This window comes from Silene latifolia, chromosome 9 (assembly GCF_048544455.1).
Source record: "Silene latifolia isolate original U9 population chromosome 9, ASM4854445v1, whole genome shotgun sequence".
In the NCBI taxonomy this organism is placed as follows: Eukaryota; Viridiplantae; Streptophyta; class Magnoliopsida; order Caryophyllales; family Caryophyllaceae; genus Silene; species Silene latifolia.
Genome location: NC_133534.1, coordinates 158,610,794 through 158,635,317, shown reverse-complemented (window position 1 = coordinate 158,635,317; position 24,524 = coordinate 158,610,794). Strand labels below are relative to the sequence as shown.

Below are 24,524 nucleotides of genomic sequence, written 5' to 3'. Positions count from 1 at the left end.
CAGTCACCTTGTAAAAATTTACAACTCACTACTCATTGAGAATGACGAGCTAGTACTTTCTTTCACAAAGAAGTATTTGAGTTTTCAATTCTGGATGAAAATGGACTATGATGAATCCAATCACATCATGATATGTTGGATAAGTATTGAGACATACACATCGAATCGACAAGAAACGTAGGTTATTCATGTAAATGAAAATGGAATTGCCATTAGCAGTCATGGTCGTTCCTTGAACCTAAGAATTGTTGATGACATGATTAAAGGTTACTAATGTTTCCGCCATTAGAATAATCATGCACATGTCCAAAATAAATCAGATGCATAAGAGCATGATGGATCATTGGGAAGCCATAGAAGAAATGTCATGAATTCTCGAGGAGAATCCGATAAGCGATTTCGATGTATTTGTGAAGACTGTTGTGTGTCAAGAGGTTGCACATATTGCAGTGCGAACACATGTAAGGACTTATGAAAATCCTAAGCTTTTCAAGCTAGAAGGAGAAATAGGAAGTTTGGAAAGATACTTAGTTGAATAAGAAGTTACTCAAAACTAATCTTTCCTAATATGCTAGGACTTGTGACAAGTGCTAGGCTAATCATCTTGACAATTTTTGCAAGATTCTACAAAACATATACCTAGTGCATTGTGTGTGGAGTACTTGATCAGTAGAAGTTATATCATTCACCACAAATTCGTTTGTTATGTGATAATCGACAAGGAAGTTCTTTCAAGATAAAGAACCGAAACCGAGGTTAGGAACCCAGATGTGTACTTGGTAAGGTTCATGCTATGAGAGATAACATGAATGTAAAGGAAAATGCGATTAAAAAGTTTTGAACACATGGACACATGGTATGTTAAACTTCTATTGCAATCAACAAGTGTTTACACACTTACGATATGCATCACAAGGTTATAATATGGTATTGACTACCCGAGTGTGATGTCGACATTTGTCGTTTGAGTTATTATTAACTCACCTTATACTTTGTTACATCCAACGGGTTGTAGAGACAATTGAACCCCGTTAAAGTGAACACGGATTAGCATTGTATTTGCCAATAGTTACTTACATGAGGTGACGTCTCGAAGTGACTAGAATGTGATGCGATTGATGGCAAGTTCAAGTGCCATTAAGTCATATGAGAATGACTAGTCGATCACATATGCAGCCTGTTAGGAACACTTTGTCGTGCCTTATGACCGCTTATAGAGTTCTGGAAAATTTATATAGCCTGGTCGTGGCGAGAGCTGCTATAGTATTCTAAATGAATCGATTCTTTTGACTAAAGACCATTTGCCTAAGATGGCACAGTTTCAGATTAACTTTGATTTGTGTTACTACGACCTTCGTAAATAGGGTCAAATGGGCATATTTTGGGTTATGATGGTTGTGGCTAGTCAAAGGGAATGAGTGCAATAGGAATTGTCCACCCTAGTCAGGGTTATAACAATATCTCAGGGCCACTCGAAGATTAATGAACTGGATATGCGTGGCCACGCTCGGAATGTATCCATGGTGGATAAATCCGGTCAATCAGTTATTCTCCAGATCGAGGAAACCACTCTCGATATGATCACTTGCAAGTACGACCTGAAAGACACCTTGCATTGAGTGAGAGATAGTAATAGGACAACAGAATTGGTGACGCACACTTGTCGAGGACAAGTGGGAGATCGTTGGAATATGTGTCCTCTAACAATAATGCGATCACAACTGTTGATCATGATGATCACATGTTTAAGTCTCATTATAAAGAATACAATTGGGAAGTAATATTTTACTGTCAACTGGTCCACACATATCGGTAATGATTGGCTGACTAGAGTTTGACATTACTGTCATGAGACGGTGGTGACCAGTTGATCCCGTTAGGTCATACCTAAAGGGTAACACTCTTAATTGATCATTTAATTGATCGTATGTAGATACGGGTCAATTAAATTACTTAAAATTGACGGATGATTTTGGAAGTAATATTTACGTGTCTCATTGAAATTTGATTAAATAAGATAGGGTCTAAGTAATCGAATTGTTTCATTACTTAGATGAAATTATTGTTTAAGGAAATAATTGCATTTGAATGAATAAATTATTATAAATACAAGATGTTGTGATTTATAATTGGTAAAATATTTTGGTACAAGTAATTATGAATTACTAAGTCGATTTTTGTATATGACGTATTTTTATTAATACGTTGATTTTTAATATGTTAAAAATACATAACAATTTTATGTGACATGTGACATGTGACATATGACAAATTGACAATTTGACAAAGATAAAATGGAATCCATTTTATCTATTTTAACCGAAATATTGGAGAGGATTAGGAAAATATTGTGTTGATTATGTTAGTGGTAAACATAATCATTTCCTACAAAACATAGCCATGCAACACTACTTGCTTTTGTGAAGACCTCCTAGTGCATGCATTGGCCCCTTCTCTTCCCCCCTTACCCGGTTTTTCATGGAGAAAAGCCAAGGGTTTTTGCCTTATAATTTATCTTATACACTACATTAAAAATTAGTGTATTAGCTTATTATTCATTCATCTAAAATTAGAGTGTTAGAAAGATAAAAACTTCCTACTCATCGTTCTCTCTTGACCGAAATAATAGAGAGACCAAATAATATTTTGGGTCAATTTTTATACAAAATTAGTATTATTTTAGTAATAATAATATTAGTTTTTTAAGTTGTTATCTTGGGTATAATACTTTTGGGAGGGATTCTCTTCTTGAATCCTTGTTCATCCAATTAAGGAAAGCTCAAGAACAAGAGAGTAGGAGAACTCTCTTGTGCCCTTTGATCCGAAAATATCAATGTAGGATGATGATTTCTTCTTTAATTAGATTTTGTTTGCATGCATAAGATCACCCTTTTAATTTTATGACTAAATTAAAATTTATAACATATTTGAATATGTTGAGTAAGAGATCTAGATTTCTAACAGTAATAGGTGGCTCAGCTTTCCTTGTTCGTACAGACGCTTGATCTCTCTTCGTAATGTGTAGCAGTCCTCAGTGTTGTGTCCGATATCACGATGGAACTCACACTTCTTCTTGCTTTCCTTTCTCCATGCTTTCTCTCCCACTGGCGGGTTGGGCCACCTGACTCCATCTCCCATCTCCCTCAGGGCCTTCAAGATTCCTCCGATACCTGTAGTGAATCCATATTCTGCCAGAGTAGGGAGTTGTTGATTTTCCTCTATTCTGTTGACTCCCCTTCCATATGGTCTGTACCCCTCATCCTTCATGCTGGTGGTTTGCTTTCTTCCCGATTTCTCCACGGCTGAAGTACTAGAGATACTTGGCGTACTTAGTAAGCTGGCTCTGGCTTGGATATCTTCCTCCAATCTGACTACGGCAGCTGCCTTTTCCTGCACTACCTCGAAACTATGGCAGGGATGCATAGTTAGCTTCTTATATAGGTCGGAGTCGTGGTGGAGGCCCCTTCTGAAGGCTTCTACTGCTGTTGAGACATCACATTCTCGTACTGCTACCTTCTCATAATTTGAACCTAGTATTGTATTCTCTAATGCTCTCTCCTGCCCCCTGGACGATTCTGTACAGATCTCCTGCATGCTTCAGCGGTTTTCTGCTGCTTGCGAACTGTTGTGTAAATGCGTTCATCAATTCAGCAAATGTAGATATCGACCTGTTGGGCAGGCTCACAAACCATCGAAGTGCCGGTCCTGTTAGGGTGGACCCGAACCCTTTGCACATGCAAGCCTCCTTGACTTGCCTTATAGTTGTTACTATCATCATCTTCTGCTTGTACTGGCTTATATGATCAAAGGGATCTGCTGTGTCGTCGAAGAGAGGCATATTTGGATTTGTGAATCCCTTTGGTATGGCTGTGATGGATATGGTGTCCACGAATGGTGAGTCGACATAGCTGTCTAATGCCGCTTTCTTGAGTATGGGTGGCAATCCTGGGACCCTGCTCAGTATTTCTTTTAACTCCAAGTACTGCTGATTCGTTACGCTACCTGAATCTGGGGTCCGTCTATCGGGTGCCTGCTGGTTCAAGGTATTGCCTCATGATCCGAGCTCTTGAAGATTCTGATGTATTCCAGTTGCTAGAGGAGTTGTTGTAACGACTGTCCCCTGCTGCCAGTCCATTTGTTGGTTTGACTCGGATCCTACTCCAGGCGTCTGATCGATCGTGGCGGGGCTGCTGACGGGGATGCCACCTGCTAGTGCCTCCACACAGCTGGTCGTAGGCCAATTTCCCGCTGTGAGGTATCCCAGCCCTTGTGGGATTATTCTTCCACTTGATGGTATCGTGGACAGATCCAATCTCGTTATCAATTCAGCCGATACCTGTCGAAGCTGATTCCTGCTGCCTGATGCCCCTTGCGTCAGATCTACTAGTGTAGGCCTTCCCACGTCTGTCCTGCTTGCTGGGGTGACAGCTCTTTGTTTCAGGATATCTATCTGTGCCCAGAGCTCTCTGTCCCTCTTTCTTGCTTCAGTTTCAGCTTTCCTCTGGTCCTCTCTCATGTTTTCCATAACTTTCTGAAGATTTTCTACGCCAGTGAGTAAGATTTGTGTCAGACTAGGTGGCGGAGTGAGGCCTGAACTTGCTGTTCCCTTATCTGATCTAGCTTGGGCCACGACAGCAGGAGTCCTAGGAGGTAAAGAGGTTTTTGTTGTAGGTATGATTCTTAAAGTGTGCCCGGGAGCATGTGTAGCCACTGTTGATGTCGGATTTTGAGTAGAGGGTGGTGGTGACGATGGCTGTCTGCTCCCTGACACGGCGTCTGACGCTTGGTTATCCATTGTGTATCTAGAGTATCAACGATTGACGACCACAATGCCCCACGGTGGGCGCCAAACTGTTTAGGTATTTTTTACCAGGTTGATTGATTAGGGTTAATGCGGTCTTACTCGTTGGTTGATTGTATGATCGTTAGCACGTCAATAAATAAATAGAGCACGTAATGTAAATTGACACGTAATATTTTGGTGACGCGGAAAACCCAAGGTGGGAACAACCGCAGAAGGGACGGTACCCTGCCAATTATTTCACTATGCTTGAATGGGAGGATGATTACAACCAAGGTGTAAAGCTAATCTTGCTGGCACTAGGCGTCAGGCCTGCAAGATCTTGGGCGGATATATATTTGAGTACAATATTATGCTAATGTCGTGGTGTTGATGTATTCTTGAATGTCAATGTGTGAATGTGTGTCTCCGTGAATCCCCTTCTTGATTTGCTTTCTTGGCTATTTATAGGGTATGAACCCTAGATATATGCTACTTTGATTATGGAAAGGGAATATAATTTCCATAAGAACTCTTTCCATACTTGGCCGCCTTTCTCAATTCTCCCTAACTTCTCCCTAACTTCTCCCTAACTCCTTTTTCCTTAATCCGGACGCCTTCTCATGATAGGCTCTTGACTCCCTTTAGCCCGTTTCCCCTTTCTCCAACCGCGGGCTTCCTTCCTCCTTATCACTCCTTCCATAGCTTTTTATTTTATTAAGTGGGCCTTCCTTATTGCGCTATTTTTAGCCCAAACACATAGTTACATACACCTCACCTTTTCCCTTGACTTTTAATCTGCCATACATACATACATACATACATACATACATACATACATACATACATACATACATACATACATACATACATACATACATACATACATACATACATACATACATACATACTTCAAATTTTCCCTTTGCTCTCACTCTCACGAAACCTAATTCGAATGGCGACAATCCTTACAATGGCATAGAAGACATCGGGATCAACGGCGGATCACATAACGATGACGGTAAATTTGTGGTGTTTATTGAACAATTAGGTTCCTGTACTTTTTTGTTGATGATTAGGACTCTTTAATTAAATATGTTGCTTTCCCTTCCACAAACATTAACTTTTGATGACGATGACAGCAGCAGGGAAGACAATGAAGCCTCGGAGGACAGGGCGGCAGTGGTGACGGTCAATTTTCATGGTGTTCAAAATTTCTGGTGGTTGTGTTCTTCTCCTAAGAATTAGGGTTCTTATTTTTTAGGGGAATGAATTGACGTTCAATCATTCTTCACTGTCGACACATTTCCTACGCCGTACATTGTCTACTACATCAAATCAAACCCTTGTACAAAGAGCTTCATAGGCGCCATTATCTATATACTGCAAGGAAGCCAGCCTTCTCTTTCGTGGGTATGTCACTCGTTGTTCTTCCTTCTTTATATAAAAGTACGTGGTCCAAGCGGAAATATTAGTGAGTGCCATTGTTTGGGGAAGAGGCGTAAATTGTCGATTATTGTTAAATAAGAATATTGTTCCAAGTAGGTCTTAAATTTTTATGGTTAATGTTACGGTTTTCAGCTGTTGTTTGACTACATTAGTGGAATTCTAGCTGAAAACTTGTAAATTATGGATTATTGTTGATTAGCAATGTAATTCTCAGCGCTACTTCAATTTTGAGGTTACTGTAACGTTTTCAAGTTTTGGTGTGACTACAATGGTGGATTCCTTGCCGAAAACTTTAAATATTGGATCATCGATCAAGTAGAAATCTTGGTTTAGTAAAATTGTTGTAGTCGATTTCTTAGGTGCATTGTTTAGTGAAGAGGCATAAGTCGTGGATTGTTGTTCCAAGTGTTTTAAAATGGTTTTAGTTGTTATTGTTCGAGCACATTGGTTTACCTAAAAAACTATTGGATCATTGATTAATTAGAAAACTTGGTTTGACTGTGTGACGATTATAGTTTTGCTGCAAAAAAAAAGAGATAAATGGAATTCAGGTACTCCTCCTTCCCAGTCATTTGTTTACCTTTTATATTCTTTGTTAGGAGTATCTTAATTAAAAGGTAAGCAAATGATTGAGACGGAGGGGGTAGAATTTATAGGGTTGTACTGAATAGGTTGATGTTCCTCATTATATCAAATTCACATGCTGCGAGTCAACAACAACGTTAATGAAAATACCTATAGAAAGACACTTGAATAGAAAGCTCATTTTTTGTCATGGTTATGCGTCGAGTGAACCAATTAAAATCCGGATTATATGGATTGTATAGCTTCTGCTTCAGATAAATTGATGTGGGTAGTTTTGAAACGGGTATTACAGATCGCGTCATTTATAGGTCTGTGTCCTTATTTTCTAAAAACCTAAGTTTTCGTCTAATGTTTTTGGCACTTTCAATGATTAGTGTTTAGGTCGGGTTTATTCCACAATCACTTTACTGTTGGTTTCACCCATTGCAGGTTTGGGGGAGATGTTTCTAGCCAAATTATTTGCTAAATTCAATCATTTTGCGGGTTGGAGTAATGACAATTTCATATCCTTGGTGCATCAGATATATATTTCCATTTCCAAAGTACCTTCCAACTCAGTATGGTGGCTTAAGTGTTGACTATTATGACTGTAGAATCAATTTATATGCTCTGAGGTAAGTTCAGAATTTGTAGACTCCAGCTAAATCAGTCGTTGATTGTTTATTAATTTACGATTATGTGGACGCGGGCCCAAGGGGCGCTTGGGAAACAAGCATTTGCATTTGTGGAGTCGCCACCAATTTATTATGGAAAATTGGAAACCGTTCGAATACCTCGTGCCATGTCAAGACACAAAGTAGTGACATGAACACCAAGAACTCGTTACCCTTAACATTCTATGTCTAGAATGACTCTCGTGGATGCCAATGAACACGGATGTTCACAGAGATCTGGAGTAAGGGGTGAGGGTACGTATTAAGAAGCTCTTTTGATCAAGCACCTAATCCCGCCCGTCTCAATAGCGGCCTCTACTAATGATTAGGGAAGTTATTCATACTTGATATATTGTCGATTATATGCATGCAATGCAACATCCAACGTTTTAATCCTAACATGTGAGAATTAGACTATGTCGGTGAACAATTAATTTAACATACAATAAATGTCAAAGTAGGATTTAGATTCAATTACATGTGGAAGCATACAAACAATGCGATAAAATAAATACAATAAATACAATAATTTTAACGGATTAATGATTTATGTCGAAAATACCTTTAAAACGGATAATTTGGGAAGAAAAGAAATAAAGGAAATAAACGAACAGATTATTAATGATAATACGAATAAAAAATAATTAAATACGTAAACTAATTAAACTAGGTCAAGGCAGAATGGGAGTTCAGGGACAGAAATCAACGTGGAACAGGCGCAGCAGAACTGCGCCCTCTGGAAGAGGCGCAGCAGTTGCTGCTTCTGTTCCAAGGCTGAGTTCTGGCTGTGAAGCCGGAACTGCAAATTGTTAAATTTTGTGGGTGAAATTAATGATTGATTACGATATATGACTCGGATGAAAGTGATTTAATACATTAATTACATGTGAATGGGTCATAAAAGCGATAAAACATGGATAAAACCGATTAATATGAATTAATTACATGAATGAAAGATTGATTAGTGACATGAGTGAACTAAATAGGGCAAATATGACGAATTAATGAAGAACTAATGACGGATATGACAATAGGCAGATGGAAATATATCAAAGGTCGAATTCCAGAAACTCGATATGAATGAATCGAATTTCTACAACCCGGATTGATTTTAATGACGAAAACCCGCAAATATTGGTTATAAGGGATTTAAGTCGGGAATTAACGATGAACTATATGCTAACAGTGGTAAACGATATGTTAAATTATTAGAATTATCATGCTTAAGTCGTCATATGAACAATGAACAATAAACGAAAGAAAATAACAAAACGAACGAATTGACAGAAGACGAAGGAAGAAGAAAAGAAGCAGGAACTGCGATAGCCTCACGAAGTGGCGCAGCAGGTGCTGCGTCCCTTCGAAGAGGCGCAGCAGTTGCTGCGTCCTTTCTCGACGGTCATCTTCTGGTAATTCGTAAAAAGGGGTTTTAAACATGGTTTTACAAATCGGTTTTTAGAAGTACTTTCGACATAAACCTTACAATATGATTACAAAAAGTAAATAACAATAATGAAAAGAAGGATTTACACCCTCAGACTTACATGTTTGACGAAAGGAGATGAACTAAGCTTATGTTTTAGTGATGCTCGACTCGAATGTAACGAAAGTGCCCTCGTACGAGAAAAACGATTAAAGATTAATTAAGTTGATTATGGTGGAGTTGGTCAAATTGGTCGGTTATGCAAACGAGGCTGGCACTCAGAAGGATACGAGCTTACGTGGTCGAAAGTTCAAGCACGTAGGCGCCAAAAAGTAAGAACGTGGTCTAGAATGCAAAGGGAGAAGAGAAGGGCGGACACTCGCGTGAGAAATATGAGGAGCGAAGGCTCCTATTTATACTAATCACGTGAAGGAATTAGGGTTTTCGGAGAAACTTTGGAAGTGAATCTCGGAAAGATATGAAAAGATACGAAAAAATGCGCAGAAAAGGACATGGGAAGAGGCAGAGCAGGCACTGCGTCTCTTGGAAGAGGCGCAAAGAATCGCTGCGTCTGCATTCCTGTGTGGTTTCTCTCTGCGGAAGAAAGATTTCCGTGTTTAGTTTATGGAATAACGGATTTATCTTATTTTCCTTAATATTTTGTGTGAATATTACGGGAAATTCTTTACCAAAGATTAAAAGATTGTGAAATATGGAATAGAAATATCCGGAACATTATAGAGTCTGTCGACTATCGGGGAGGGTCGTTTAAAGTCCATTAGACTACGTAAGGAAGCTCGCCAGCCATAAGAAGAGACCATACCTTAAACGTCTTTCTCGAGATGCTTCTGGAGGTGCATAGGAGCTAAGGTTAAGCGTAGGAGCTAAGGTTAAGCGTAGGAGCTAAGGGTAAGCATAGGAGCTAAGGGTAAGCATAGGAGCTAAGGGTAAGACCTAAACTATATATAAGGATTGTGCTCTAGGGTGTGGGACCCTAAAGAAAAGCATCGACGGGAAGGAGGCCAAATATAAGTTCGACCTAAGGGGTAACTAAGGCTCGAGTGTAAGAACTCTGCCGGTCTGGGAACTTCTGGAGAACGACACCTTTATCGCACTCCGTGGGGAAACAAGAAATATCGCGAGTAGCAGGACACATGCGGGAACTGCTAGGAGAAATCTGCTTGGGGCATCTTCAAACAAACTTCAGAAGAACTTGAGAAGGACAATTGTATGTTGTGAACTCTCGTTGGGGAAAAACTTATCGGAATTCATCTCCATGTCTCGAGAGGGATTGTCTACCCGCTTACTCTCGCTGGGGGAATATAATGAAGGCGTGTCGAAACACCTGTCAGAGAATACCTGTTCGTTGTGACAAGCAAGGTCCTGGAAGCAATAAATAATGTACGATAGTCTGCAGTTGGATTAGAAATGCGGGTCTGAGCGAAGAATAATCGCCAAACGCACCAGAAAAGATAAAATGGCATCGGGGAAGAGGCGCACCAAAGATGGGCCCACAAATAACGAACTCATAACGAATTTTGAAAATTCGTATGAAGGGAAGTTGGAGAAGAGGCGCAGCAAGAGCTTCGTCTCTTGGAAGAGGCGCAGCATGAAGGAAAAGTAGATCTATATACTTAACATACTCATATATGTTTTATTTTAATTAAATGATCTTATGCATGCAAACATCCAAACAAAATAAGAAGAAACATCCATCCTTACATTGGATTTTCGGTTTTAGGGCACAAGAGAGATCACCTTCTCTCTTGTTCTTGAGCTTTCCTTTTGGATGAACAAAGACCCAAGTGTAGGATCTCTCCCAAGGAATTATACCCAAAGCACACTCTTAATTAAAATCAATATTATAAATACTAGTACAATATTAATTTTGTAAGAAAAATTGACCCAAAATAATTTTGGTTTTTGTTTCCTAAAACCGGGTAGGAGAAAGAGGAAGGAAGGAAAATATTTTTATCTCTCTAAAAATATTTTTGATGAGATGAATAAATGAATGAACAACTACAAAACATTTTGTGTATATGGTAAAAATAAGAGGAAAAACCAAGTGGTTTTTGCCTCTCTAAAACCGGGTGGAAGAAGGGGCAAAAGGGAGCCAATGCATGCTCTAGTTGCTCTTCACAATGAGTAATAGGTATGCATGGCTAGTTTAGTAGGTAATCATGGTGCTTACCACTAACTAAATCAACTTAATATTTGCCTAATCCTTCTTCATATTTTCGGCACATTGGGATAATATGGACTCCATATTATCTTTGTCAAAATGTCAATTTTGTCTTATGATGTCATATGTTGCATAAATTTGTTGTGCATTTTTAACATATTAAAAATCAACGTATTATTAAAAATACGTCACATACAAAAATCGACTTAGTAATTCATAATTACTTGTACCAAAATATTTTACCAATTATAAATCACCACAATTTGTATTTATAATAATTCATTCAAATTTAATTGTTTCCTTAAACAATAATTTCATCTGAGTAATGATACAATTCGATTACTCTGACCGTATCTTATTTTAATCAATTTCAATGAGATACGTAAATATTACTTCCAAAATCGTCCGTCAATTTTAATTAAATTAATTGACTCGTAACGTTATACGATCAATTAATTGATCAATTAAGAGTGTTACCCTATAGGTATGACCTAGGGGATCAACTGATCACCACCGTCGCACGACAGTAATGTCAAACTCAAGTCAGCCAATCATTACCGATATTTGTTGATCAGTTGATAGTAAATATTACTTCCCAATTGTATTCTTTATAATGAGATTTAAATATGTGATCACCATGATCAACAGTTGTGACCGCATTATTGTCGGAGGACACATATTCCAACAATCTCCCACTTGTCCTCGACAAGTGTGCGTCACCAATTCTCTTGTCCTATTACTATCTCCCACTCAATGCAACGTGTCTTTCAGGCCGTACTTGCAAGTGATCATATCGAGAGTGGTTTCCTCGATCTGGAGAATAACTGATTGACCGGATTTATCCACCATGGATACATTCCGAGCGTGGCCACGCATTTCCAGTTCATTACTCCTCGAGTGGCCCTGAGATATTGTTATAACCCTGACTAGGGGTGGACAATTCCTATCGCACTCATTCCCTTCAACTAGCCACAGCCATCATAACCCAAAATATGCCCATTTGACCCCATTTACGAAGGTCGTAGTAACACAAATCAAAGTTAATCTGAAACTGTGCCATCTTAGGCGAATAGTCTTTAGTCAAAAGAATCGACTCATTTGAATACTATAGTAGCTCTCGCCACGAACAGACTATATAAATTTGCCAGAACTCTATAAGCGGTCATTAGGCCCGACAAAATGTTCCTAACAGTCTGCCTATGTGATCGACTAGTCATCTCACATGACTCTATGGCAATTGAACTTGCCATCAATCGCATCACACTCTAGTCACTTCGAGACGTCACCTCATACAAGTGACTATGGGCAAATACTATGTTAATCCGTGTTCACTTTAACGGGGTCCAATTGTCGCTACAACCCGTTTGGATGTAACAATGTATAAATTAAAGATAAAAGACAAATGTGATTATGAACATGAACAAAAACAACACTTTTATTTCATTTCAAAATCAAACATAGACTTGGTACACGCTTAAGTCCCATGGACGTCATATGTCCATCATGTTTAGCCTGCGATAAAGGCTTGGTGAGCGGATCGACTATGTTGTCATCCGTCCCAACCTTATAAATCGCAATTTCCTTTCTTTCAATGAAATCTCTTATTACATGATATTTTCTAAGTACATGTCTAGATCTATTACTAGACTTCGGCTCCTTAGCTTGGAAGATTGTCCCACTATTATCACAATAGAGAGTGATGGGATCATTGGCGGTAGGTACTACTCTTAGACCTTTCGTGAATTGCCTGATCCACACAGCTTCCTTATCGCTTCCGATCGCAATGTACTCGGCCTCCGTTGTAGAATCATGATTCTGACTTCCTTGAAGCTTCTCCGCTACTACGGCACCACCATTGAGCATGAAAACGAAACCAGCTTGTGATTTCATGTCATCTCTATCTGTTTGAAAACCTGAGTCCGTGTATCCATTAACACGCAGCTCAGTGTCTCCTCCAAACACTAGGATAGAATCCTTAGTTCTTCTCAAGTACTTAAGGATGTTCTTGACGGCTATCCAGTGACTCTCACCTGGATTTCCTTGATATCTACTCGTCATGCTCAAGGCATACAAGACATCAGGGCGTGTGCATATCATGGCGTACATGATTGATCCAACAGCGGAAGCATAAGGGATCATCTTCATGCATTCAACATCATGGGGTTCGGAGGGAGATTGAGTCTTGCTCAATATCGTCCCGGTTACCATAGGTACCAATCCCCTTTTGGATTTGTCCATGCTGAACCGTCGATGAATCTTATCAAAATAAGACTCTTGACTTAGTGCCAATATCCTCTTGGATCTATCTCTATGGATCCGGATACCGAATATGCATTGTGCTTCTCCTAAATCTTTCATTTGGAAGTGGTTACCTAACCACTTATTAACAGAAGACAAAATTGGAATATCATTTCCAATGAGTAGTATGTCATCGACAGACAAGATTAGGAACACAACATTGCTCCCACTGAATTTCATGTATAAACATGGTTCCTCAACACTTCGAGTGAAACCATTCTCTTTTATCACATGATTAAATCGATGATTCCAACTTCTAGATGTGTGCTTAAGACCATAAATGGATCTCTTTAGCTTGCACACTTTGTTAGGATTTTTAGAATCAACAAAACCTTCGGGTTGTATCATGTACACCTCCTCTTCTAAATGCCCATTTAGAAAAGCGGTTTTGACATCCATTTGCCATATTTCATAATCATGAAATGCGGCAATCGCTAACAAAATCCGTATGGATCTTAGCATGGCTACGGGGGCGAAGGTCTCATCACAATGGAGACCTTGGACTTGGGTAAATCCTTTTGCCACAAGCCTAGCTTTGTAGACATCATCATGTCCTTCTATGCCATTTTTGACTTTGAATATCCATTTGCATTGAAGAGGTCTTGCCCCTTTAGGCAAATCTACCAAGTCCCAAACTTGGTTTTCATGCATAGAATCCATTTCGGACTTCATGGCTTCAAGCCATAAGGAGGAATTTGGACTAGAGATTGCGGTCTTGTAGGTAGCGGGCTCATCACTTTCTATAAGCAACACATCAAGTGTTCCATCTTCTTCGATAAGTCCCACATATCGATCGGGATGACGAGAAACACGGCCCGTTCTTCTAAGAGGAGGAGGAATAACCGTATTAGACGACGAAGGAACTTCTTCTTGCGTCTCTGGCTCGGTTTGTGGCTCTTGAACTTCATCAAGTTCAAAATTTCTCCCACTCTGTCTCTTAGAAATAAATTCTCTTTCTAAGAAGACAACCTCGCAAGACACAAACACTTTGTTATCTTGAGGTTTGTAGAAGTAGTATCCTCGAGAGGTCGAGGGGTAACCTACAAATATGCATTTTTCGGATCTTGGGGCAAGCTTGTTGTCGTTCTTAGTCTTGACGTAAGCATCACATCCCCAAATCTTCATATAGGATATATTGGGGATCTTTCCCGTCCATATCTCACATGGAGTCTTTTCGGTGGACTTTGTGGGACTATTGTTCAAAGATCGAATTGCGGTTTGAATCGCAAATCCTCAAAACGAGTTCGGTAACTCGGTTTGACTCATCATCGATCGAACCATATCAAGTAGGGCTTGATTCCTCCTTTCCGCAACACCATTGAGTTGTGGTGTTCCGGGTGGAGTAAGTTGTGATATGATACCATAACCTTTAAAGTGTGAATCAAATTCAAGGCTAAGATATTCTCCACCACGATCGGATCGTAGTGCCTTAATCCTTTTGTTCAATTGGTTCTCTACTTCGTTTTGAAATTCTTTGAATTTCTCAAACGCTTCACTCTTATGCTTCATTAAATAGACATACACATGTCTACTCAAGTCGTCGGTGAAGGTTATAAAGTAGTCATAATTACCACGAGCGGTGATACTCATTGGTCCACATACATTGGTGTGTATGAGTCCCAATAGTTCACTAGCTCATGTCCCTTTACCACTAAAAGGATTACGAGTCATTTTGCCAAGTAGGCAATATTCCCATGTACCATATGATTGATAATCAAATGGTATAATCACATTAGTCGAAATTAATCTTTTGATGCGATTCTCGTTTATGTGACCTAATCGACAATGCCAAATGAACGCTTCACTTGGGTCACTTGATTTGAGTTTCTTTGATTGAATGTTATAAATATCATTAGTCGGATTTGAGGTCTCTAAAATGTAAATGCCATTGATGGAAGAAGCTTGGCCTATAACCAAATCATTCCTTGAAATAGTACAGTGATTGTTCTTAATGACAAAACAAAAACCGTCCATGTCTAGCATGGCGATTGAGATAATGTTTTTAGAGAGCGTAGGCACATAAAAACAATTATGTAAATACAACTCAAATCCGTTAGGCAAAGCTAAAACATAAGTTCCTTTGGATTCGGCCGCTACCCGAGCTCCATTTCCAAGGTGTAGATCCACATCTCCCTTGCTAAGCCTCTTCACGTCTCTTAAACCCCTTAAATGATTACAAAGGTGAGAACCACAACCGGTATCTAGTACCCATGTCGTAGTGGAAGTATAATTTATATCAATAACATACATTTCCTTAGGAATTTTACCTTTTGGAGTGATGATTCCTTCCCTTATATTTCGCAAATATACGGGACAATTCCTAAGCCAATGTCCCACGCCATAGCAATAATGGCACTCATCATTAACTTGCTTGAAGTTTTTGATTTTCTTTCCCTTCTTCTTGAGCTTTTTGCCCTTTCAAGCAAGAGCTTGATTGCTTGAGCTCACACTAGCTTTGGCATCTTTATCTTCCAGAGACAAAGACCCTACAGATTGTATGAGGTAGTCTTCCTGAGACGGGCTCACACGAGATCTAGTAGTAGTAGGTGGTTTAGAAGAAGTGATGAAGTTAAGGTTTCCATCCCAACCTATCCCAAAATAAAGTTCTCTAGTAGTGTCGAAATCATTGTTGGAGCAAACGTCGTCAAAAACATTGTGGTAAGACTCAATAGTTATCGGTGCGGTAGCATGTGATGGATTCATTGTAATGAACTACAAGTGTGGAGGAAAAAGAAATATTAACATTTGTCCTTTTTAAATTATACTTGCAAATAAATTAACAAGATATGAACATTTATATAGTGACCTCTACCCAACAATAATAAATGATTCCAAGACCCAAATTCATATCGACTTAGGCACGGTAGGGCCGATTCATCCTTTATCAATATAACTCGGTGGATTAACGTTTAATCGATTCTACTTTTAGAACTCTTGGTCGATAAAATTACTCTAATGTTTATCTATAGCCCGGAACACATGCGACTACGGTCACGAATACTTCCGTTGAGCTCAATCCAAATTTCGAATAAATGTGTCCATGATCCAAATCCACATCAACTCGGGCACGGTAGGGCCGATTCATCCCTTATCAACATGAATTCGGTGGATAGACATTTATCACCCACTTCCCCTACGTAACAAGTTTTGTACCCCGGTAGGGACGAGTGCACTCCCTCGCGAAATAGGTTTTCATGGTTTCTACTATTTGGTAAGGCTATGTCTCAATTGATTATTTTAGCGAGAGGTCATGTCAATTTATTATCTATCACGTTTTAAGTGAACTAAAGTGGTGAACTACGATCATTAGAATTGACACGGTCGATGAACTCGATTAGATGATGATGCATGTTTTAGTTATGGCGATTTAGCGATGCATGTGACATATAAATAAAATGCAAAACATAAAAATAAATCCTAGTATGGCCTTCCTAAAATAGAAAAACTATTTAACTATTACATATTCGGAAACCAACTTCATTGGTCCCTTGAACTTTGGTTGTGGCACGCATCTCGAGGTAACACCGTCTTTATGTATCGTCATCTTGAAGAAATCCGTCTTGGGGAACTCCGAGATAAATTAAATTACATAGCAAATTACATAATTTCCTATTATACATTTGTAACTAAAATAAAAATAAATCTATTAAATTACAAAACGGTGATACGAGATCACAATAAAATTACAACCGAATCGATATTCCCATACATTTCGGAAAATACCAATTAAAAACTAAGGCCATACTAAGTAAAAATTACATAATTCAAAAATTACATAAATTAAAATTATGACAATCATAAAGAAAATGCAGCATTATAATATGTATGAACATGCCCAATTTTATGCCAAATCGCCTTTAATTAGCCAATATCGTATATTACTCGGTTCTTACGGATTTGCGTGATTTCAACATTTTATAATCACAAAATTACATAAATTCATATTTATGCATAAGTTAATTACCCTAACCTCTTTGGACTCAAAATTTAGTCTTCACTAATTGTTTGACCATAATTAACTCATATTTCTAAAATTTGTTCATAAATGGACTTAAAATTATAATAAAAAGCTGTAAACTTCAAAAATATCACAAAATTTCAAATAAATTCAAAATTTGAAATTTAAACTCATGAACATTCTGGAAAAAATACCATGACACTCATAATGTTCAAAAACCTTTAGGTTAAAAATTTCGAAATTTATCCGGAAAAACAATGTTGCGGTTTATCGGTTTTAACTAAAATAATCATAAAAACATGTAAAAATTATATACATCAACTTTTCAATTTTAGATCTGAAAAAGATAATAAAATGCAACATATAATGTTTTTCCTTAGTCATAGAGTATGTTTTATCAATATTTCACTAATAAAGTCACTATTCATGCTATTTTTCTTCAAAAATATCATAAATCATGCAAAGAGACTTCACTATAGCCTATTATTTTACACACATCTTATAAAATTGCATGTGACAACATACTAAATTTCTATGACCAGATTCGAAATTTATCTCATATTAACCTATTTTCACCTAAATCCGAATTTAATAATGAAAAATCCATTTTTCGAGCATAAGAAGTCCAAAAATTATGAAAATTTACAGGTCATCTCAAAATAATATATGTGACAACATATCCAAAAATCACTGGAAAATTCGAAGTTTAGCTAATTTTAGTCCGAAAATGACATTTTTACTCATAAAATCATATTTTAATGCCATTATTGTATAATATGAACAATAAAAATCCGTAAATTAACCAAAATATCCTAAAAACATTTTAGGACCAGAAATTTTAACATGTATAAATTAATTTCGTGATATATCATAATAACACAAATTATAAAAGTTTTATATGTTAATCTTTATAACTCGGAAAAACTTTTAACCGATTTGCATGCAAACAACCATGGCTCTTGATACCGATTGAAGGAAAAGTAGATCTATATACTTAACATACTCATATATGTTTTATTTTAATTAAATGATCTTATGCATGCAAACATCCAAACAAAATAAGAAGAAACATCCATCCTTACATTGGATTTTCGGTTTTAGGGCACAAGAGAGATCACCTTCTCTCTTGTTCTTGAGCTTTCCTTTTGGATGAACAAAGACCCAAGTGTAGGATCTCTACCAAGGAATTATACCCAAAGCACACTCTTAATTAAAATCAATATTATAAATACTAGTACAATATTAATTTTGTAAGAAAAATTGACCCAAAATAATTTTGGTTTTTGTCTCCTAAAACCGGGTAGGAGAAAGAGGAAGGAAGGAAAATATTTTTATCTCTCTAAAAATATTTTTGATGAGATGAATGAATGAATGAACAACTACAAAACATTTTGTGTATATGGTAAAAATAAGAGGAAAACCCAAGTGGTTTTTGCCTCTCTAAAACCGGGTGGAAGAAGGGGCAAAAGGGAGCCAATGCATGCTCTAGTTGCTCTTCACAATGAGTAATAGGTATGCATGGCTAGTTTAGTAGGTAATCATGGTGCTTACCACTAACTAAATCAACTTAATATTTGCCTAATCCTTCTTCATATTTTCGGCACATTGGGATAATATGGACTCCATATTATCTTTGTCAAAATGTCAATTTTGTCTTATGTCACATGTCATATGTTGCATAAATTTGTTGTGCGTTTTTAACATATTAAAAATCAACGTATTATTAAAAATACGTCACATACAAAAATCGACTTAGTAATTCATAATTAATTGTACCAAAATATTTTACCAATTATAAATGACAACAATTTGTATTTATAATAATTCATTCAAATTTAATTGTTTCCGTAAACAATAATTTCATCTGAGTAATGATACAATTCGATTACTCAGACCGTATCTTATTTTAATCAATTTCAATGAGATACGTAAATATTACTTCCAAAATCGTCCGTCAATTTTAATTAAATTAATTGACTCGTAACGTTATACGATCAATTAATTGATCAATTAAGAGTGTTGCCCTATAGGTATGACCTAGGGGATCAACTGATCACCACCGTCACACGACAGTAATGTCAAACTCTAGTCAGCCAATCATTACCGGTATATGTTGATCAGTTGACAGTAAATATTACTTCCCAATTGTATTCTTTATAATGAGATTTAAATATGTGATCACCATGATCAACAGTTGTGACCGCATTATTGTCGGAGGACACATATTCCAACACAGCACCTGCTGCGTCTATTCCTGGTGGTGTCTTTCCTGCGTAAAACACGATGAAACAGGGGTTTCATTTCATTATTTCGAAACACAAATTATCAATTTCTCTCTCAAATCTCAACCATTTCCGCCAAAATTTGAACCAAAAGCTTGCATTTACCATGACTAATCGAGATATGTATATCATTCTTGCATTAATCTTCTATAATGGACGAATTGGATCGACAAAAGTTAGGGTTTTCAACCCTAAAATGTCGAAAATTTGGGGCTTTTCCTCCAAATAATCTTGCCTTGTAAAATTGACCTTGTAAATGGCTAATTGGTAGTATAAGGATCATAACCATGTATTTGTTTTGAATTTTCATTGAGTTTTGGGCATTTGAGTGAAATTGTGACGGTTTCACATCTAAACCGTAAATTGCTTCGAAAGTAGCCTTAGGATTGCCCGTTTGCGATGAAACTTAACATTTGGAATCCTTGGATGATGGGAAAACTTCCTACCATCTCGGAATTTTGGTTTGTGACGGCTTTTTCAGGAAACTTTTCTAGGGCATAATCGCCGTTATAACGAAATGCTGTCGAAATTTCGACTCAAACCCATGACTAGGCTTCAACTTAGGCTTGAATTAACCCAAATTACCACCTGAGTGATCGGGTTTGTGGGAATACGGCCAAAGATGGCGAGAAAAGAGCGACTTCGGGGCTTCTAAAACTCGAAAATCCCCTAATCAAGGTTCGTCGTCACTTGACGCGGCCTAAAATTACTTTAACGTTGCAGGTGACGAGGCTTCTACTTCCGGGAGAGCTCCCATGGACATAGACACAGCCGTCGACGCTTCTCGTGCTCTCGAGGAGGCAGTTGCTGAGGACGAGGTGGAGGAGGATGAGGCCCCGAGGCGGGCCAACGTTGGGCGAGGCGGTCGTCCGAGGGGATTACTGCGTGGCCGAGACACGGGACAATGAGCACTTGCTTTGGGCTGCGAAGGGTCACCTGTCCTATAGGACGGTGAAGAGCTTGGTAATCTTGGATTCATTACTCATCATTCATCTTTTTTCATTTCATTTGCTCATATCTTTTCCAATTTCATTCAAACTAAAGATAGCTTTTGTTTCAAATCACCATAGGAGGCCGGGAACATCAGATCTTCTCGGGCTACACAACGGCGATGGAGTTCTACGAGAAGCTGTCGGCGGAGGAGCGAGCCATGATTGAGCGGGGAGCATTCGGCGCCTTGGTGCAGGCTAGGAGGGATATCGCGAAGAGGAAGCTGCGGGCTAACCTTAGCCTGGTCTGCGCTTTCTTGGACCGATTTTGGGATACGAATTCCACTTTTCACATGCCTTTTGGTGAGGTGGGAGTCACGTTGGAGGACTACGGCATGATCTGGGTCCGTGTGTGGGACCGAGGCGGTGGAGTGGCCGGAGACTGCCATGAGGGTGGACTCGGCCGAGGCTAGGAGGTTGATCGGCTGGAACTTGGCACCGAAGGCTGCTACAGTTCCTGGTTTGGTGCCTAGTTCTTATGTCCGAGACTACTTTGCGAGGAAGACCCCGGCGCGGGTGGTGATTAACGGGAGCGAGATGGCTCCTCCTCCCTGTACAGCTGAGCAGAGGGCCCGTTTGTGTCTTTGGTGGTTTTTGTCTTCGATCTACCTCGGAGACAAGGGAGAGAGGCTGTCGACGAAGCTTCTTCCCTTCCTTTCTGACCTGAGCTCCCTAGGACGTTGGGACTGGGTCACTGCTGGTTTTGCGGTCCTCACCCGCTTCATGAGGGCCATGGTTCATCCGGAGTTGATGGAGAAGAGGACTTCTCCTGGTGGTGTCGCCCCTAGACTACTGTTGAAGGTACGAACCTTCATTTAGACTGAAATCACTTCTTTTCCTTATCGAATTACGAAAGATCATTATTGACTATCTTGCTTCACAGGCGTGGGTGTACTCCTACTTTCCGAGCCTCTCGCCCAGGAGGAAGGAGCCGCTGGAGAAGGCTTATCCCGTTGTGAGGGATTGGGTGATGTGTCGCATGAGGAGCAAGCGTTCCTCTCACGGTATCTACCGGCGGGACGTGAACGCTCTGCAACTGGACAGCGTGAGCATCTCACTTATATTTGTTTTGCTTCTTTATTACTTTTTACCGATCATAAGAATGATTTCTTGCTTGTCTTTTCCCAGTGGGTGCCCAGGCCTTGGGCGGAGTACGCTGGCGTTCCTCCTTTCGTGGCTGAGGTCCTTCGACCTAGGAGCTCGAGCCGGTTGCTGTTGAGGACGTCGATGGGTCCCGTGTGGTATTTGGGTGAGCGCTTGGCTCGCCAGTGCTCTCGGGATGTCTTGACGGTTCCCATCGATCCTCCTAGAATGATGTACAGGGAACCTTCTGAGGCTGAGAGGGAGGCTGACTTGGCTGGCGTTGGTGGTGACGCCCTTCTGCTTCTAGGTGAGGACTACTCGGCGTTCCTCTATGGGAGGTTGGCGTACTGGCCAGTTGTGGTGAGCATTTACTCTCCTTATCACCATTTCGAAAGCATGATGAATGATCATCGATTTAATGGCAACTCTTTGTCTTTGCAGGAGGTTGAGGCGGCGAGCATCGAGCCCCCAGAGTACCCCGAGGTTTTTAGAAGAAAATTCAAATTTGTCTTTAGTTACGATGTTTTAATGGAGATTTGAATCGAAATGATATCGTATATGAATTGTGGTAAAGAAATAGAACAATATAATAATGGAATAGTGGAAAACTTAACATTTATCGTTTTATTAATACTTGAAAAACAAGTATAGGATTTACATAGTGACCTCTACCCAACTATGATAAATGATTCCAAGACCCAAATTCATATTAACTTGGGCACGGTGTGGCCGATGAAACCCTCATCAATATAACTCGGTGGATTAACGCTTTAATCGATTCTACTTTTAGAACTCTTGGTCGATAATATTACATTAACATTTATCTTTAGCCCAAAACACATTCAACAAGGGGACGGTGTGGCCGATAAAACCCTTATCGAAAAACTTTTGTTGAGTTCAATCCAAATTTCGAATAAATGTGTCCATGATCCAAACCCATATTAACTTGGGCACGGTGTGGCCGATGAAACCCTCATCAACATGAATTCGGTGGATAGACATTTATCACCCAAATCTCCTACGTAACAAGGTTTGTACCCCGGTGTGGCCGAGTGCACTCCCTCACGAAATAGGTTTTCATGGTTTCTACTATTTGGTAAGGCTATGTCTCAATTAATTGTTTTAGCGCGAGGTCATGTCAATTTATTATCTATCACGTTTTAAGTGAACTAAAGCGGTGAACTACGATAATTCGAATTGACACGGTCGATAAACTCGATGAAGAAGATGATGCATGTTTTAGTTATGGCGATTTAGCGATGCATGTGACATAAAATAAAATGCAAGCATAAAATAAATCCTAGTATGGCCTTTCCTAAAATAGAAAAACTATTTAACTATTACAAATTCGGAAACCAACTCCATTGGTCCCTTGAACTTCGGTTGTGGCACGCATCTCGAGGTAACACTGTCTTTATGTATCGTCATCTTGAAGAAATCCGTCTTGGGGAACTCCGAGATAAATTAAATTACATAGCAAATTACATAATTTCCTATTATACATTTGTAACTAAAATAAAAATAAATCTATTAAATTACAAGACGGTGATACGAGATCACAATAAATTACAACCGAATCGATATTCCCATACATTTCGGGTAATACCAATTAAAACTAAGGCCATACTAAGTAAAAATTACATAATTCAAAAATTACATAAATTAAAATTATGACAATCATAAAGAAAATGCAGCATTATAATATGTATGAACATGCCCAATTTTATGCTAAATCGCCTTTAATTAGCCAATATCGTATATTACTCGGTTTTTAAGGATTTGCGTGATTCAACGTTTTATAATCACTAAAATTACATAAATTCATATTTATGCACAAGTTAATTACCCTAACTTCTTAGGACTCAAAAATTAGTCTCCACTAACCATTTGACCATAATTAACTCATATTTCTTATTATTGTTCATAAAAGGACTTAAAATAACAATAAAAAGCTATAAACTTCAAATAAATCACAAAATTTCAAATAAATTTGAAATTTGAAATTTAAAACTTGTGAACATTCTGGAAAAATACCATGACACTCATAATATTCAAAAACTTAGGTTAAAATTTCGTAATATTATCGGAAAAACTTTGTTGCGGTTTATCGGATTTATCAATAAAAATCATAAAACATGAGAAAAATTATATTCATCAACTTTTCAATTTTAGATCTGAAAAAGATAATAAAATGCAACATGTGACGTTTTTCCTTAGTCATGAAGTATGTTTTAGCAATTATTCACTAATTAAGTCACTATTTATGCTATTTTTCATCAAAAATAAATAAATCATGCATGAAGACTTCATTATAGCCGATTATTTTATACACATCTTGTAAAATTGCATGTGACAACATACTAAATTTCTATGACCAGATTCGAAATATTTCTCATATTAACCTATTTTTCATCTAAATTCGATTTTTAACATGAAAAATCCATATTTCGAGTATAAGAACTCATAAAATTATGAAAATTTCCAAATCATCTAAAAATAATATATGTGAAAACATATCCAAAAACCACTGGAAAATTCGAAGTTTAGCTAATTTTCGTCCAAAAATGACATTTTTATCATAAAAATCACATTTTAATGCCAATATTATATAAAATGAACAATAAAATCCATAAATGAACCAAAATATCTTAAATACATTTTAGGATCATAAACGTTAACTTGCATAAATTATTTTCGTGATATATCGTAATATCACAAATTTACAAGTTTTGTTTGTTAATCATATAACTCGGAAAAATAATAACCGATTTGCATGCAAACAACCTTGTGCTCATGATACCGCTTGTTGGAAATCTCTATCTCATTATACAACATATTCATA

The 24,524-nt window shown here is 38.2% G+C and overlaps 1 long non-coding RNA gene across 1 annotated transcript in view; it reads left to right on the top strand.

Annotated features, from left to right (window-relative positions):
* The first annotated feature begins 5,655 nt into the window (after positions 1-5,655).
* The window catches only part of LOC141598353 (uncharacterized), a 42,710-nt gene continuing 23,841 nt past the window's right edge, over positions 5,656-24,524 (top strand). Inside the window, exons 1-3 of the long non-coding RNA XR_012523441.1 lie at positions 5,656-5,801; positions 5,926-6,193; positions 7,244-7,428. This is a non-coding gene — a long non-coding RNA (uncharacterized LOC141598353). The remainder of the gene's footprint in view (positions 5,802-5,925; positions 6,194-7,243; positions 7,429-24,524) is intronic.